At 36.7% G+C, this 18,635-nt stretch overlaps 1 long non-coding RNA gene across 1 annotated transcript in view; it reads left to right on the top strand.

Annotated features, from left to right (window-relative positions):
* LOC119769705 overlaps positions 1-18,635 on the top strand; it is a 94,679-nt gene that overhangs the window by 26,168 nt on the left and 49,876 nt on the right. Inside the window, exon 2 of the long non-coding RNA XR_005278491.1 lies at positions 14,580-14,600. This is a non-coding gene — a long non-coding RNA (uncharacterized LOC119769705). The remainder of the gene's footprint in view (positions 1-14,579; positions 14,601-18,635) is intronic.

Raw genomic sequence — 18,635 nt, 5'->3', positions numbered from 1 at the left:
GGTACAATTAATTATCCGAGAATTATTACTTTTTTTGCTGCTGACTCAAATAAAATGCAGGCAACAGCCAGATCCCGCTAATGCGAACACCCGTGCGCGTCTGTAAACAATTTACCACGCATACAAACACGTGTCCTCCCACCTAGCATGATGGGGTTGTGGTCGTATTTGCGTTACGGTTATAGGTCATCCCTGTTTTAATTCAGTATTTAACGATAATTGTGAGCCCCCCCGACGTAAAGTGTTTATTTTTGGCAGGGGTTTGGAAATATAAATGAAGGAGATTAAGCTTAAAGGGTTCTTTTTTTCAATCTTAATTTTTTTTCTTTGTTTAAAGTTGAAAGCAATAGAAACATCCGCAACAAACTTAAATTTGAAACAACTTTCAGGAACGTTTACATGAAAACCATAACATTATTGTAACAAGTTGATTGTTTTCACATATCGTCGCCGTCGTGCTATCTTGTATTTATTTCCTAGAAGTTTGCTTCAATTTAGTTGCCTGAGTTCCATGTTATAATTAAAAATGTTTTCGCAAAAAAAAAAAAAACAAAGCAATCCACTTTAACGATCCCCGGGTCTTTTGTGGGCTCTGTTGCAAGTTTTTGCTCATTTCTAAGCATCCGAAGGTTCCCAAGTAACAATTTCAGTTTTGTAACAGTCTCAAAGAGTTTCTGTAGAATTCTTAAGAAAATTCAAATGAAATGCTTTATGGTTCTACATGCTGAGTTAAATACCAGTTAAATCAACATTAAATCCAAAATGGACTATTTTAGGAGGTTATCAAGAGTATTTTTGAGGAGCATGTTAAAACTTACCAATTTTAATGTGTGCTTTATAAATACATTATAGAGCTCTTCAAAACAAGATTAAAACTGCTTGGCTTGGAAAAAGGTTTTCTTGAAGTCTGTAATTATTCTTGAATGCTATATCAGAGCATGAAGTATTTATTTATTTGTTTTGCAGTAAAACCAAAAGGTTGTACATCAGAGGGAATGACATACAAATTTACTTGATTAAAATAAATTTTTCTTACACGCAAATACAATGACTGATGGCAGATGATAATAATTTGGCAATATTATTTATTGTAACTAAGAAATATTTGTTGAAGTTTATACTTATAATAAGCCACAACAGTTATGCCAAAAAAAATCATCGACCAATTTTCAAAGATAGCTCGAAAAATTAGTGTGAGCACTTTCAATTCCCTGAAAAAAAGTTGAGATTTTTTCAAAAACTGATAATTTTTGCTTGTTGTTGCTTCCAAATTCAATATGGCTGCGTTTTTTTGTCCTTTGCTTCTTTCAGCAATATGGCGAAATTCGATAAGTATAAATGCTCTTGATTAAATATATTTTAAATCTATTCATTCTTGAGCAGTTCTGCCTCAAAACTAGCCAGAACATACCAGATTTATAAAAGACTTATAAGGGCTTTAATCAGAACCAAAACGTTTTATCATGGTTTTCTACAAGATTACACATGGCGGGACCGTAGCACATGCAACTTTTTCAGCTGCAAGTAGATCGCCTTCGTTGGTGGAGAAATTGAATTTCAAAATAACTGAATAAAAAAACAGAAAGATTTTTTGCTTTTTAACGATATTTATTCATTTAAAAAACACACAGCATGAACACACATAAAATCACTTAATGAAGAATCAACTAACGCAACTTTATTCGTGTAGCTTTATAAACACGGTCCTTATTATCACTATTGTTAAGTGATCGTCACAACATTTACCGCAGTTTTTTCACTTTTCCCATCACTTACACAAGTAGACAGTACAAAAAGTCCATATTATTGATTGAAATAGTTATTCACAAAAAAATACAAAAAAAAACTGCAACAATAGCACAAATGACACCTTGAGCGCAACTGTCAATTATTGGGCGTAACAATACACAAAACTAGATCTGATGGGTTTTATCGAAGACTAATTTACGAATATAATGTTTTATGGATAGCCTTTTGTATACCTTAAGTATTTATGCCAGTCCTTGTTAAATCTCAATAGTCTGCAGACATTAGCAACACGGGAAAATGGCGGATAAGCATTTTGACTGCTGGAACTATTCTACAAGTTTCGATACAAAAGGTAACATTTTCACAAAACAAAAGCTGGCTTCCCGGTTACCTTTTAACACTACGGGTTTTGTTAAATAGTTACCTGTTGTTTCAGAATTTGCAAAACAGTTCCAGCTATCAAAATGCTTTTGCGACCTTTCCAAATGACGCTCCAGAAGTGTTCCCCAAAAACTATCAACCAAGCACACTTTATCGGAAATAAATTAATATTATTATTTTAATATAGAATTATTTCCCACAATGTAAGAACCGCAGGCAAAGTCGGATGTGTTTGGACAGGTGAAATAAAAATTCACTAAATCTTTAAAAGCACTTTTTTTGAGCCAATTCCAAGGCACACAACAGTAACAACTATTTCAGGAAAATATTATATATTATTCTTTTCATCAAAACTAAAACACAATAAGAAACAACAAAAAGCCATTTTTATTACACCTTGAACGTAACAATGAATAATCTAACTGAATATTCACGAATAATTGTTTAGGAACAGCTTCACGTTCTGCACAGAACGAAGTTGCAGAGATACTGAAAGTTTAAGTCTTACAGGATTGTAAAAATGCTCTTTGAAGACGGGACTGATTTAAGGCAGACTTCGTTAAAGTCATTTAGCAACAAAACAACCTCTTCAAGATAGTTTAAAGTGTAAGGAATAAAACCAAATTAAAACCTAATATAAAATTCTTAACATGATCTTGAAGAAATCTTGAAACTATTATTAAGCTTCATGACCATAAAACAAGTAGGTTTTAATCAAAGCTTTAGTAATACTTTATTGCACTTTTTAAAACTTTAATAAAAACTTATAAGAATACTAAGCATATCATTTGTTACTTGGGTTATGTGTGATGAGTCACCCAAAACCTCTTTTACGCAAATGGACCGACGTTTTACTTCCCCATCCGATAGAAGGCCAGGAGGATATGGCGGGAATCGAACCCGCACCCGATCCCTAAGAAGCTATGTTAGGGATCGGCAGCCGAAGCCGAAATGTATTCGGTAGTCGGGTATTAACGTGTGTCAAACGCGTTCTGACATGCAATCCGTTTGGCCAGTTGTCGCACTTACAGTAATTTTCAGGATGTGTCAATATAGCACGACCAATTTGAAGCTTTTTTGATATGAAAAGTGACAACAATGTACTGACTTTTTCAGTTTATATGGAATATCTCAGGATTGGAATTGAATTTTGGGGATCTGTGAAGGTCAAAATTTGAGTAATTGAGGGCTGCGAAAAATTGCGTTCTTGACTCAATTTGGCCCAAAATTCATGTTCAAAATGTAAGTACGACAACGACGAAATATTGAGTTTCAACTAAAAGTAAAAGCTGTTTAGATTTTCAATCATAACTCGTGACTTTGGCAACAAAATTCGACCAGCCAAAAAAAAAAATATGTTTGTTATTGTTTACTTATGTGTTCTAGTTTTTGTTTGTTCAATGTCAAACATAAAAAACGTGTTTTTTTTTCAAGACGTCAAAAAGTAACATAGGTACGATAAGATATCACGAGTCTAGAATTCCCAGGAATCGAGAGTTGACGTTTTGTATTTCCCGGAAATTTCCGGAACCCGAAAACATTACATGTTTTTTTGCAAAATAATTGATGTGTTGCCAATAATTTGTATCTAATGTTATACACAATTACAATAGCATGATCACAAGAAAACTATAGTCATAGAAATAGTTGTTCTATAAAACAGGATCTAGGAATTCGTCAAACATCCATTTTTTAAACTAAATTGTGATCCTTTTAAAGCATTGAAAAGGAGATCTCTAAAATTTCTACTTAATTTCAGGGTTAGAAGTTTGACTTGGTTTTAAGTGAATTTGACAATGTTTTTTTTTTTAATTTTGCCATGATTTTCATTCGAGAATTTCAATGTTGCTTCCCTGACAATATTTTGACGAAATTCTTCTACAAGTTGTTTGGAATAATACCCTACATGTGCTGATACTTTTAAGTAACGATTCTCCTATTTCTTATAAAGTTATGAAAATCATCAACAACCAATGATTGTCAACTAGGAGGCTTTTGAAAAATATAAATTTTGAAACACTTTTGATTTAGAGCAAAAATAACCTTCCAGGAGGGTATTGAGAAAAAATCTTGAAATGGAGCAAAATTTAGAGCATTTCAGTGTGATGATCATTTTTTATTGAAAATTATTGAAGGCTTCACCTTAAATTATAAAAGTACTTTCTTATAGCAGAAAATATAAAAAAATCACGCAGTAAATTGTAAAAGTGACTTAAAACCCTGAAATAACTTAAAAGGCAAAAGGTGATCATGGGAGGTGCTAGAATAAGCCAAATACTCTTAGAAACAAACATTTACCAAACATAAAACTAACATAAACCAAACATGATAAATTCAAAAAAATAATAAAAATGAACAGGAACACGCAAAAAAAAACTTACAACAAGGCAAGTAAAGTTTTACCCACAACTAAAATTGCTCAAAATGACCTCCTGAACACTAGAAAATAAAAAAAAATCGAAAAAGTAGAGGGTTTAACTCTACAAAAATGCCCGAATCTCAATTAAACAATTGTTTAATATTGGTGCCGATGCAAAACACTAAATCATTGATTTAAGCGTAAAAGTAAAGAGAAGTCTACTTTGCCTTCCTCACCTTACTGAGGAATCAATTTGATCAATTTGACCACCTAGACCTTCACGTATATACATCGACTCAAAATCATGTTCTGAGCAAATGTCTGTGTTGATGTGTGTAGGTGGGTGAACAAAAAATTGTCACTAGATTATCTTTGGATTGATTTCACGGATTTTGACCGTTTTGGTCTCATTCGATTAATCTCATAAGTCTCAATTTAAAATCAGCAAGTTTAGTTAAGTACTTCGAAAGTTTTGCTGAAAAAACGACCTTGACTGAATTTCAGAAAATGGTAAAAAGGGTGGTTTTTGTACGTCTTGTTATTTTTAGAAAGGTATTGAAAAGACCTTTCCAACGAGGCCAAAACATTTAAGATCTGGCAACCCTTTCATAAGTTAGGAGCACTTAAGTGTGATAGAAATATTGTCCGAATCTTCCATGCGATTTATTGTTGGAAAGGTTTTTATCAGACCTTGCCGATCAGCCAGAAAGATTGAATGTTTTCACCTTTTCAAAATAAATGAGTAATATAGTTGATTTGTTAAACATGTTAAGAGGGAATGATGCTATTTTTACTGAATGTATTGACTTTATGAATGTGAGGAAGGCAACAACTACCTAAAGGTAGGTTAAGTAACGTTTTTTTTTACTTTATAGGGTAATTCTCTACCAACTCACACGAAATCGGGAAAAGTTGCCCCGACCCCTCTTCGATTTGCGTGAAACTTTGTCCTAAGGGGTAACTTTTGTCCCTGATCACGAATCTGAGGTCCGTTTTTTGATATCTCGTGACGGAGGGGCGGTACGACATTTTTGAACATGCGAAAAAAGAGGTGTTTTTCAACAATTTGCAGCCTGAAACGGTTATGAGATAGAAATTTGGTATCAAAGGGATTTTTATGTAAAATTAGACGCTTAATTTGATGGCCTACTCAGAATTCCGAAAAAACGTATTTTTCATCGAAAAAAACACTAAAAAAGTTTTAAAAATTCTCCCATTTTCCGTTACTCAACTGTGAAAATTTTTGGAACATGTTATTTAATGGGAAATTTAGTGTACTTTTGAACCTACATTGACCCAGAAGGGTCATTTTTTCATTTATAACAAATTATTTCATTTTAAAAAACTAAAGAGACAATAGGTAATGATAGGCTTCATCCATAAAGTACGTCACGCTAAAATCAGCAAAAAATTACCCCCCTCCCCCCCCGAAATTAAACAAGAAAAACATAGAACAAGATAAGTAAAGTTTGTCGTTGAACAAAAACAACAAAACGCGGGAAAAATTTAAAAATCCTCGAAAAAAAATTGGGCAGTAGAAGGTGAATGATTAATATTTATATATGTATTAAATCTAACGTTAATGTTAATGGCACTTATTGGCTTGAAAATATTTTGCTTATTACATTTACAATTTAAATTATAAGTGTAAAAATTCCCTGGAATCTCGATCAAATTTCCTAGGATCAAGTGGCTCAAAAATGGCTACATTTTTCCCGCAAGAGTAAAAAATGAGACCAAAAACATTTTTTCGCTGAATCTCATGTCGGATCCAGGTTTGCTTCTAATGCAATTTTCAGGTTACGCCCTTTTGAAATATTGATATTATAAATATCTCGGGAGAGTTTTCAAAAAGCCGTAAGAGCCTCCGGCATTAATTTTCGTTTTTCTCCAAATTGAAACAACATTTCATTTGTTTTAAGTTTAGGGCGATTGAAGGACGTGTAGATGAACATTCTGAAGCATTTTGGAAATAGCTTTTTCGTAAGTAGGTCGAATACCGATGCAAAAAGGGCATTGTTTACGAATGGCTCTTACGTCTTTTTGAAAACTAATCCGAGATATCGAGTCCATTCAAAAGCCTTCCATAAACGAAACATTCTTGAAAATATTCTAAATCATAAAAATCGTGTTGAAACCATAATGTTATCAAAAGAAGTCACGATATTTTTTCTGCAACTGTTAATCTTGTCAAATTCAAGAATCATAGTTCTTTTTAATTATGAGAAATCGCGTGCGCGTTATTTGTAAAGCACTTGAAAGAAACTTCAAAACACGCAACATCAAGAGAGTAATAACAATATTTTAAATTAGTTCTATGTAAAATAATTTATTCTAAAAGCCCGTCTAAATTGCAGCTCATTACTTTTTGTCATTCCAACTATTGCACCAGTCTCGTGACAGTAACGGTCGAGAACAGACGTGCGGGTGTTTTGGTCCGTGAGTTTTACGGGAGTGAAGAAGAAAAAGAAGAAGTTCGGTGCGAGAGTTTTCGGCGTTTTCGCGGGTGATTTCCAGCGGTACGGTTCCGGAAAAGTGTGGACCGGATTAAATCCGGGTTGTGCTTCGCCGAGACCACGCCGGGAGGGCCCGGAGGCGCGGCCAGCGGAAAAACAGATTTTCGGAGGGTTTCCTCCTCCAAATCTGTCAGTTCGGCCCCAGGGCGAAGAACCTTTCGTGCCGGGAGTGAGGGAGAAAGGGAGAAGTGGCCCCAGGGCGGAAGAACTAGAGTGAACGGTAGTGCGAGGGAGACAACCAGTGTTTTACCAGTGTGGCCAACCCAAGCTTGGCTTCTGCCACTTGGTAGCGGGGACGCACACCCGCGTGCCAGCGACACCTGGTGTTTCGACGACAAAGGAGCGGTGCCGGTGTTGCCATACCAAGGGTGGCGTGCTAAACTTGGTAGCGGAGACACGCACCGGAAGGCTAGCGACACCTAGCGAGGAAAGGAGAATTGTGTCAGTGTGTCCAGCTAACTTGGAAACAAGTTTAGTTGGAGCACTTTTTCGGCCGAAGGCAAAAAGTAAGTGAAAGGAAGATTGGGGAAGTGTTACTGGTGATTTTCGGCGTTTTCGGGCCCGATCCAGCGGGTGAAGCGACGGTTCTTCGGAGCGACGGCTCGGCCCCGAACCAGCGGGTGGAACGACGGTTCTTCGGAGCGGCGGTAACGTTTCGGCCCCGGTTCAACGGGTGGAACGACGGTTCTGCGGAGCGACGGTAACGTTTCGGCCCCGGAGCGGAGCTCTTATTTCGCCGGGAGTGAGGGAGAAAGTCAACAGCTGAAGAGAAGAGAAGAGAGTAGCCCTCAAGGCGGAACCCCTGTAGCCGGGAGTGAGCGAGAGGACGCTATAGTGAGTGAAAGGAAGATTGGGGAAGTGGTGCCGGCGATTTTCGGCATTTTTTCGGGCCCGATCCAGCGGGTGAAGCGACGGTTCCTCGGAGCGACGGTTCGGCCCCGAACCAGCGGGTGGAACGACGGTTCTTCGGAGCGGCGGTAACGTTTCGGCCCCGGTTCAGCGGGTGGAACGACGGTTCTGCGGAGCGACGGTAACGTTTCGGCCCCGGAGCGGAGCTCTTCTTTTGCCGGGAGTGAGGGAGAGAGTCAACAGCTGGTGAGTGAGAAAGAGACAAATAGAGTGTAGTGGGTTACCAAGTGTAGTCAAGACACACAGCAGTACTTGTGACATCTAGTGGAGAATTTCTTTCTCGTCAGTGTGGCCAGCTAACTCTTTTAGAGGATAGTTGGCAGCACGTTTTGGGCAAAGCCAGTCAACGGTTCGAATCTTGGAGAAGGACTCCAATTCCAGCCACAAGAGGTCGCCTCGCGCAGCGAGGAGGCCGCGCCCTGCCTGGCGATGTCCAGGGGCAAGGGCAAAAACGGGGATTCATCCCCAAATGACCGGACTCTTCCGGAATGGATGGACGCAACGGGTGATCACGGCCCTCTGATCGTGCTCCTGATGTCTCCAGCCCGTAGAGAAGGCAAACTGCCGAACAACCCCTTCGTCATCGCTCGATCGATGAAAGAGCAAGTCGGAGCGGTGTCAGCGGCGTATCGGGACAAAGACGGCAACCTTGTCGTCAAGGTCCGCAGTGAGAAGAAGGCTAGCAAGCTGTTGGAACTCAACAAACTCATCGATGGGACAGAGGTGAAGGTTGAGGAACACGCACGACTGAACCAGACAAGATGCATCGTCACCTGCTACTCGGTCAGCGATCTCTCCGAGGAAGAGCTGGCAAAGGAGCTGGCGGACCAAGGAGTCATCCAAGTTCACCGGCTCGGACGAAAGGACGGAAAATCTGCCACGATGATCGTTACCCTCCGCGGCACGGTTGTCCCGAAGGAGATATTCTTCGGCTACGACCGGTGCGCCACCCGGGAGTACAAGCAAGCCCCGATGCAGTGTTTCCGCTGTTTCGACTACGGGCATACAAAGGCACGGTGCACGGCAAAGGAGATCTGCCGAAACTGCTCCAAGGCTCACCAAATTGTCAAAGACCAGGACGGAAAGACCGTGTGCGAATCTGCCGCAAAGTGCAAACACTGCGGTGGTGCCCACTCACCCACAAGTCGCATGTGCCCGAAATACATGGAAGAAGAAGCCATCAACGAAATCCGCACCAAGGAAGATAAGTCGGTACGCGAAGCACGCCGGCTTTTCGAGGAGCGTAAGTCCACCGCTAGCGGCTCTAGCTACGCAAGCGTGGCAGGAAACAGTAACAACGACCATCCAACGACCGAAGCCATGAAGAAGCAAATCGAGACCACCCAAGATCTGCTCAAGAAGGCCCTGGACGAAATCGCCAGCCTCAAAAAGACCGAGTCTGAAGGGAAGGAACGAGCGCGTAAGGCGGAACAGGAACTGCTGAAGGCGCGACGCAAGATCGATAAGCTAAGGGCAAAAAGTGACAAGAAGAACGGTAAGGCAGCCATCGTGCCCACCTCCGAAAGCGAGCATGAAATGGATGTCACAGAACCAGAAAACCCGAAGCGACTTCGGTCAGACGACAGCGAGGACAGTAACAACGAAGAAGAGGAAGACGATGATGAACACGAAGAAGAGGAAGACGATGATGAACACGAAGAAGAAGAAGACGACGACGAAGACGAAGAAGACGGCGGAAACAACAAAAACAGCCAGATGATCCAACCAGCTAAGACCAAAGATAAACAAACAAAGGCCAAACCAACAGTCGAAGTTTCTTCAAAACCCAAAAACCAGACCAACAACAACAACAACAGTAACAACAACAACAACCCCAAAAACAACAACAACAGCAAGAAAGTGAAAACCAATCCGGGTCAGAGTGACTCGGCCCTTAAACCCAAACCAAAACCAAAACGGAAATAGGAATGCCTCGACCAATCTCGCTAAGACATGAACCCCGCTTGGGGTGTCCGGGATACTAGGGGCCCCCCCATCCACGAGTCTTTTGAGGAGTGGAATGGGTGTGGGCATCCCCGGGATCCCAGCCCCAAGCGAACAACCACAAGGACGACCAGTTTCGCGACAAGTGCTGCGGCATCGGTAGCGACAAACACCAACTACGAACGCTACAACGAAGGACCCACGGGATGTGTGGGAGACTCGGGGCCCCCCTAACCACAAGTCGGTTGAGGCGTGGCATAGGTGTGGCATCCCCGGGCTCCCAACAACCGATGGAAGAGGACGCACAAAGGCGGCACAGCCCCCTGTTCCCTAGGAGAATGAAAGAGATGGCCCATCAGGCCCAGCGAGGGAGACGCTGCACGGTAACGCGCGGCGGCAGCCTCGACGACAGCGAGTAGAGTCGGTTTCGACCGACAGCCAGACCACTGGACGAGCACCAACAAACAATAGGATTAACACACATTAGAATTAGGGTATTATTGTTGTAATTTTATTTATGAGGGGCAGCGAATGACCGCGAAGGTTAAAGCTGCCGAAAATAAACAAATAAACAACAACAACAACAACTATTGCACACATACCCTTCTATTTGCACAACTCCATACAAAATTCACCATTATCGTTAGCCTCGGCGCACATTATCGTGTGCTCGTGTTTGTATGTACATTTGCGATTTCCATCGTCACATACACAAACACGCTGGCCAAACAAAGCCGCCCCCTGATAATGGTTATGCATTTTTAATAATCAATTCAAAATGATTATGATATCGATCGGGTGAACCGAACTGACCCGTGTTGGCGGGCGTGCCTTTGCAAATCGAGTAGCAGCAGCAGAGGTTTGCGTATTTGGTTAAGCTTTTGTTGATAGTTGAAGTGACTGACTTTTGTGCGGTTTCGAGTAAATATAGGCTTGATGGGGATATTTATTTGAGCGAAGTGATGTTTTCTGAGTTAATGATTAAATTTCAAAATAATAATACCGTACTATCCATTGAACAACATATAATTGTAGCACACTCAAAAAGATGCCGAAACGTTGCTAATCGGAAGGCACGTCGATGGATATGAACACTAGTCTTTTCCATAGCATTCCTGTTTACGAGGCATTGAATTCAAACTTAACTCAAACACAAATAAACATTATTAACATGTCATTCAATTATTTACTTAAGTCCAATTCAGTTCTGTACATTTTCAATTATTCAATTTCATTTTTTAAGAATGCTTGAAATTGTTTCAAAAGCACTCATGAACTGCGTGGAAGGTCCATAACAATTCCATCAACTCCAATTTACGATGCATAAAACTGCAGTTGAGTAATTTCATCGCCCGGCACGCCAATCCAAAATTCAATTACATTTATTACCCACCTAGCTTCTTTATTAAATTTACATGCAAGCTAGAAAAAATAAATATAATCTAGTTATTGGCTCGGTGGTGCTTTCTCCCCCACCAGGCCGGTCTGGAATCCGGAGGCAAAAAAGGCCATAACTGCCCATGGGGAAGCCATTTTAAGCTAAACGTGTGCCAAATGAGGAGAGGGGGGGGGGGGGGGGGGAGACACGCGGTCGAAACCAATTCCGGACGAGTGAGTTAAAATAAGTGCATTCGGTCGAGTGCAAATAAAATGGTTTTTAATGGTCCGAACAGTCGTCACCCAGGGAGAGCGCTACCGCTATCACCCATGGGGTCATAAAACAATTTCAACTGAACTTTCATCATGGCTCCATCGTCAAAATCTGTTTGGAGTTTTCGGGGTTCTGGGGCGCGCACGAGCTGCAATTAATATTCCGATCGATAGAGTCCTCCAGGGAATCAATTTCCGGATTTTTTTTGCGAGTGGATGGGTTCCTCTCCTTTGGGAAATGGAATTTCCACGCCATCAAACTGATTCTTGTTGCAGCTGTGGACAGAGATGTGAAAATCTCGAGTTAACATGATTTGAGGTAGAGTTAAGGTTGAACTTGATTTCAACTTGACTTGAGCTTGAACTTGAGCTTGAACTTGACTTGAACTTGACTTGAACTTGACTTTAGTTTACTTTGGAACTGACTGAAACTTGACTGAAAGTGAAATTTGATATGAGTTAAATTGGAAATTAATTTTATTTAAAATTTCCAAAATTTTCTAAAAATTTGCCATCCCTGTCAAAAAGAAGACACAATTATAATTGCAATTCTACGCTGGACGAAATAAAAAATCGGGGCCAAACGAATATCAAGCAAAAAGTGCGCAATTGCATACTAAAATTGAGATGAAACTGTGGCCGGCTGGTTGGGGTGGAATGGCCTGTTGCTGATGGAGATTTCAACCGGAACGGATGTGAATACATAGTGCATGAGAAAAACCGATGGACGGCCAACCTGGTTGTGCAAAAGTTCTCTCTCCGCACAGGTTCAGCTTGGCCATATCGTTCCATCGAACGCAATTCATATTTCAAATGCTTTCTGCACTCACGTGGAATTTTGCATTTTTTTTCGCCCTGCATACTCACTACTGTGGTGACGTCAAAGGAGAATCCTTATCAACACATCGGAATGCATTTGGATTTGCGCCGGAATGGCAAAGAAGAGTTGAAAGCGGGCTTTCAGCAATCGTTCATGGTGCTTCAGAATGAATTATCGATTTTTAGCGGCTTTAATTTTGATGTTTATCGAGGGTTAGTGAGAAGTTTATATTGGCTGATAATATTTTATGCATGATTTATAAATAATTTATCATTTATCATTTATCATTTATCATTTATCATTTATCATTTATCATTTATCATTTATCATTTATCATTTATCATTTATCATTTATCATTTATCATTTATCATTTATCATTTATCATTTATCATTTATCATTTATCATTTATCATTTATCATTTATCATTTATCATTTATCATTTATCATTTATCATTTATCATTTATCATTTATCATTTATCATTTATCTTTTATCATTTATCATTTATCATTTATCATTTATCATTTATCATTTATCATTTATCATTTATCATTTATCATTTATCATTTATCATTTATCATTTATCATTTATCATTTATCATTTATCATTTATCATTTATCATTTATCATTTATCATTTATCATTTATCATTTATCATTTATCATTTATCATTTATCATTTATCATTTATCATTTATCATTTATCATTTATCATTTATCATTTATCATTTATCATTTATCATTTATCATTTATCATTTATCATTTATCATTTATCATTTATCATTTATCATTTATCATTTATCATTTATCATTTATCATTTATCATTTATCATTTATCATTTATCATTTATCATTTATCATTTATCATGTATCATTTATCATGTATCATTTATCATTTATCATTTATCATTTATCATTTATCATTTATCATTTATCATTTATCATTTATCATTTATCATTTATCATTTATCATTTATCATTTATCATTTATCATTTATCATTTATCATTTATCATTTATCATTTATCATTTATCATTTATCATTTATCATTTATCATTTATCATTTATCATTTATCATTTATCATTTATCATTTATCATTTATCATTTATCATTTATCATTTATCATTTATCATTTATCATTTATCATTTATCATTTATCATTTATCATTTATCATTTATCATTTATCATTTATCATTTATCATTTATCATTTATCATTTATCATTTATCATTTATCATTTATCATTTATCATTTATCATTTATCATTTATCATTTATCATTTATCATTTATCATTTATCATTTATCATTTATCATTTATCATTTATCATTTATCATTTATCATTTATCATTTATCATTTATCATTTATCATTTATCATTTATCATTTATCATTTATCATTTATCATTTATCATTTATCATTTATCATTTATCATTTATCATTTATCATTTATCATTTATCATTTATCATTTATCATTTATCATTTATCATTTATCATTTATCATTTATCATTTATCATTTATCATTTATCATTTATCATTTATCATTTATCATTTATCATTTATCATTTATCATTTATCATTTATCATTTATCATTTATCATTTATCATTTATCATTTATCATTTATCATTTATCATTTATCATTTATCATTTATCATTTATCATTTATCATTTATCATTTATCATTTATCATTTATCATTTATCATTTATCATTTATCATTTATCATTTATCATTTATCATTTATCATTTATCATTTATCATTTATCATTTATCATTTATCATTTATCATTTATCATTTATCATTTATCATTTATCATTTATCATTTATCATTTATCATTTATCATTTATCATTTATCATTTATCATTTATCATTTATCATTTATCATTTATCATTTATCATTTATCATTTATCATTTATCATTTATCATTTATCATTTATCATTTATCATTTATCATTTATCATTTATCATTTATCATTTATCATTTATCATTTATCATTTATCATTTATCATTTATCATTTATCATTTATCATTTATCATTTATTATTTATCATTTATCATTTATCATTTATCATTTATCATTTATCATTTATTATTTATCATTTCACTCATATCTTGATGTTAGTATCTTTATTGCATTTTTAAAAGAAAACACTTTTTTTGCAGCGTTTTTTAAACAGTATTTAAATTATTTTCATATAGCAAAATAAATTGCTAATATTGTCATTTTTTTCTCTTCTCCACAGCTCCCGTTGGAAGTCCCACTGGTAAGCAGCTTTCACAAAACTCACCAAGCTGAACTTTTCATGACGCGAGCGTCGAAGTCGAAAACCACATTCCAAACTTTGACAGACTGCAGCGAGCCTTTCCAAGTGGGTTGCAAACTTTGATAAATTAGCTCTTGTGTGGGCTAGTAAAAAGGTATCTCCTGCTCTCGATGAAGCTTTCCCAAGCACACAGTTAATGGTAAAAAGCTCTCACAAAAAAGTAGCTTTTTGCAGCCACACCAGAAAACAATTTAGTATTTAGTTAGGGGAGAAATTGTGCAGCGAAAGAAGGAGAGGGTGGGGGAAAACCAACAGGACTAAACTTTCTCGAAGCTAATTTCGCTTGCATTATAAAATGGAGCCTCCGGAGGAAAGCTAATTAGATTTACCGGGGCTAGGTCAGGTCGGTCTGGCCAGAAGGAGGTACTGCTGCAGCAGCAGCAGTTGCAGTCCGAGCTGCAACTGTGAAGCATTCGGGGGACGCGAGGGGTCAAGTGGCCATTAGAGGAGTAGGAAAGTTTTTTCTTATACTTTTGCAGTATTGGAAATGTTCCAAACTGAGAGGTTCATCAACTGAGCAAACTGAATCCTTAGAGGTTGTATCAAGTTTGATTGCTTTTTTGTGTTTAGGCGGACTCAGGTCAGATGCGAAGCACGTCTCCAGAATTAGATGAGCAGTTTTCTGTAGAATTTTGATTCTGTGTAGAACTTTTCTATAACTGAAATGAAATTTGAAAAATATTTTTTATTTGTTTTTCATTCCTTTCTCAACTCCCATTTCTTATTTTTCTTTTAAAATTTCAGATTTTGTATTTCGCATTTTTCATTTCTCATTTCTCTTTTCTCATTTCTCATTTCTCATTTCTCATTTCTCATTCCTCATTTCTCATTTCTCATTTCTCATTTCTCATTTCTCATTTCTCATTTCTCATTTCTCATTTCTCATTTCTCATTTCTCATTTCTCATTTCTCATTTCTCATTTCTCATTTCTCATTTCTCATTTCTCATTTCTCATTTCTCATTTCTCATTTCTTATTTCTCATTTCTCATTTCTCATTTCTTATTTCTCATTTCTCATTTCTCATTTCTCATTTCTCATTTCTCATTTCTCATTTCTCATTTCTCATTTCTCATTTCTCATTTCTCATTTCTCATTTCTCATTTCTCATTTCTTATTTCTCATTTCTCATTTCTCATTTCTCATTTCTCATTTCTCATTTCTCATTTCTCATTTCTCATTTCTCATTTCTCATTTCTCATTTCTCATTTCTCATTTCTCATTTCTCATTTCTCATTTCTCATTTCTCATTTCTCATTTCTCATTTCTCATTCCTCATTCCTCATTTCTCATTTCTCATTTCTCATTTCTCATTTCTCATTTCTCATTTCTCATTTCTCATTCCTCATTTATCATTTCTCATTTCTCATTTCTCATTTCTCATTTCTCATTTCTCATTTCTCATTTCTCATTTCTCATTTCTCATTTCTCATTTCTCATTTCTTATATCTCATTTCTCAAAGACGTGTTTTTAAAATAATTTGCAGCTTGAAATGCTGAAATTGTGATGATTTGAAAATTTGTTGTCGAAGGAACTTTTATGTAAAATTCGACGCCCGATTTGATTAAATTCCGAAACATACGTTATTTAATTTTAATTTGTAATTTCATTGAGAAATTTATTTTTTTCAAAATTCGGCGTTTTTCGTTACTGAACTTTGAATTTGAAAAATGATTTTAGGACATGTTATTTTAAAAGAGAAATCAAATATCCATTTCGAATCTGCGATAACCTGCAATGTTTTTCATTCAGAACAATAATTTTAAATTAAATTTTTTAGATGCTAACAAGGTTTTTAGCAATACAATTGTGAAGATAAACCTTAGAGGTTTGCTTGTGGTTATTACAAGTCATCGCGATTATACGAAAAAAATAATGATTTTTTAAATTGGAATCAAAATCATAATCATAATCCTAATTTTCTTCTCATTGCCATCTTGACACAGCAAGTTTAGTAAAAACAAACTACTAAGCTGCATTTTTTTTTCTTTTATTCCGGAAAAGAAAAATTCTTTCTTCTCGAGATCTTCTCAGCACTATCCGGTTGAATGATGAACCCCACGTGGCACTCGTATCACAATTCACACTCAAAAGGATTCCAAAGCTGAGAGGAGGCACAAATGAAAGCTCCTGCAGTAATTATGGCCACCCCCTTCTTCTGCTAGCCCTCTAAATGGCTAGTGAAATTAAACCTAATAAGCCATTTGGCGGAAGCTTTTGTATCCTCTGCCTTTGGCAGAGAAGCGGAAGACCCCTGGCAGCAACAACGGGAAGGAAGCTGTTGCGAAATTTAATTTATCATCACGCGACCTCGGGAAGCTTCAAATTTCACTTGATAAGCACTTTCCAGCGGAACCAGGGGGGGAGGGGGTTGTGATGCGACAGAAAAGTTGTCTAAAACCCGGAGGCGTTTTGCGCGCGTACAGCATTAATTAGTCGAAGGAAGTGCTTTTATGGATGGGAGGGGGAGCTTATGCAACGACGCGGCTTCATCAGTCATAGTCAGCAACTCTGAAGTTGGTAAGGCACGGATCGTCAATAGGCACGTTTTGCGCTAAACGGAAGTGTTGCCAGATTCCTTTGTTCAGAAGTCTTTGAAGAAATTTGGAGCCTTCAATAATGGGAACCTATACGCAATTGCGGAATAGGATGATTTTAAACTTTGAAGTGTGGACAATTTCACCTCCAGGCCATGATTGGTGCAAATAAAATTGAAAACTTTGAAGAATTATCATCAGCCGCAGAGTGAACCGAACATTTTCATTCCACACTTGAGCGGAAACACACTTGAGGTGGCACGTTACCGGCTTCAGCTTTTCGGGAGAGCGATGAATAAGGCGAATTCCGGTGACGAAGCAAAGTGGTTCAACGAGACTAACGACGGTTCTGTGTTTTTGCAGGGTAGCTGCTGGATTGCTTTATTTCCTTTCCTGAAATTTAAAATCTGTTAAAAAATATAAGGTGTCGTCAAGGGTGTCATTTAAATAAGTTATACAAATGAATTTTGACTCAATAAAATCTAATGTTTCTTAATCTCCATTTAAATTAATTAACAACAATCAATTAAACTGCTATTTTTTAAGTTTTTTTTTGTAAATTTAGTTTTGCATAATTTTGCAATATATTTTTCTTCGTAGACTTGAAAATAGGGTTTGAAATTACATTTTGATTTGTAAGCAAAAAAAAAAAAATAATTTCGGGAACTTTTTTTTACAATTTGTTTACTTCTAACAGATTTACTATTCTTTTAAAAAAATGGATCAAACATTCAAAAACGTTACTGAATCCACCTTAAGGTGGTTGGTGCCTTCCTCGCATTCATGTTGTATTTTAGGTTGTATTTACAAATTAATTTAGGAGTTTTTTCAAATTTTTTTAATATTTTTTAATTAAATTTTTTTATAATTATTGATTTCACCAGAACAGCAGTTTTCAATTCTTTTTTTTTTACCAACTCTCCAAAATAAAGGAGAAAAGGGGGGCTGTAATTGAATTTAAAAGTGCTGATATGCCAACATTAGGTGCACGATGAAATTGCATGTTGTCCCCCTAGTCTTAGTAAACAATGTCTCAGTAAAAAGTTCGTGTAAATCTTTGTCGAGACAAAATGATGTATTCAGCAACATAATTAACACAGACTTTTTCTAGAAGAGACAATGTGGCAATGTGGCAACCGGGCGATACGCATGCTGCGCGACTCTCGCGCGTAGGAAAAAAGACCCGGCCTTCGGATTATGCAAAAATCACCTTTTTTTGTAGCTACAAAAAAACTTTTTCTTGGCATAACTTTAAAAGTACTTCACTAAACAGAATAAAATTTAATAGGGTCTTAGGGGACCCCAAAACGAACAGAATAAGGCGGATCCGGCCAAAATCGGTACAGCCAGTTCTGAGATAATCGTGTGGGAAAAAAAAATCATGTCTACACACATCCCCACAGACATTTGTTCAGAAGTCGATAGGTATACGTGAAGG

The sequence above is a fragment of the Culex quinquefasciatus genome, chromosome 3 (assembly GCF_015732765.1).
Source record: "Culex quinquefasciatus strain JHB chromosome 3, VPISU_Cqui_1.0_pri_paternal, whole genome shotgun sequence".
NCBI lineage: Eukaryota > Metazoa > Arthropoda > Insecta > Diptera > Culicidae > Culex > Culex quinquefasciatus.
The sequence above is the reverse complement of the archived record's forward strand: the minus strand, read 5'-3'. Positions and strand labels throughout refer to the sequence as shown.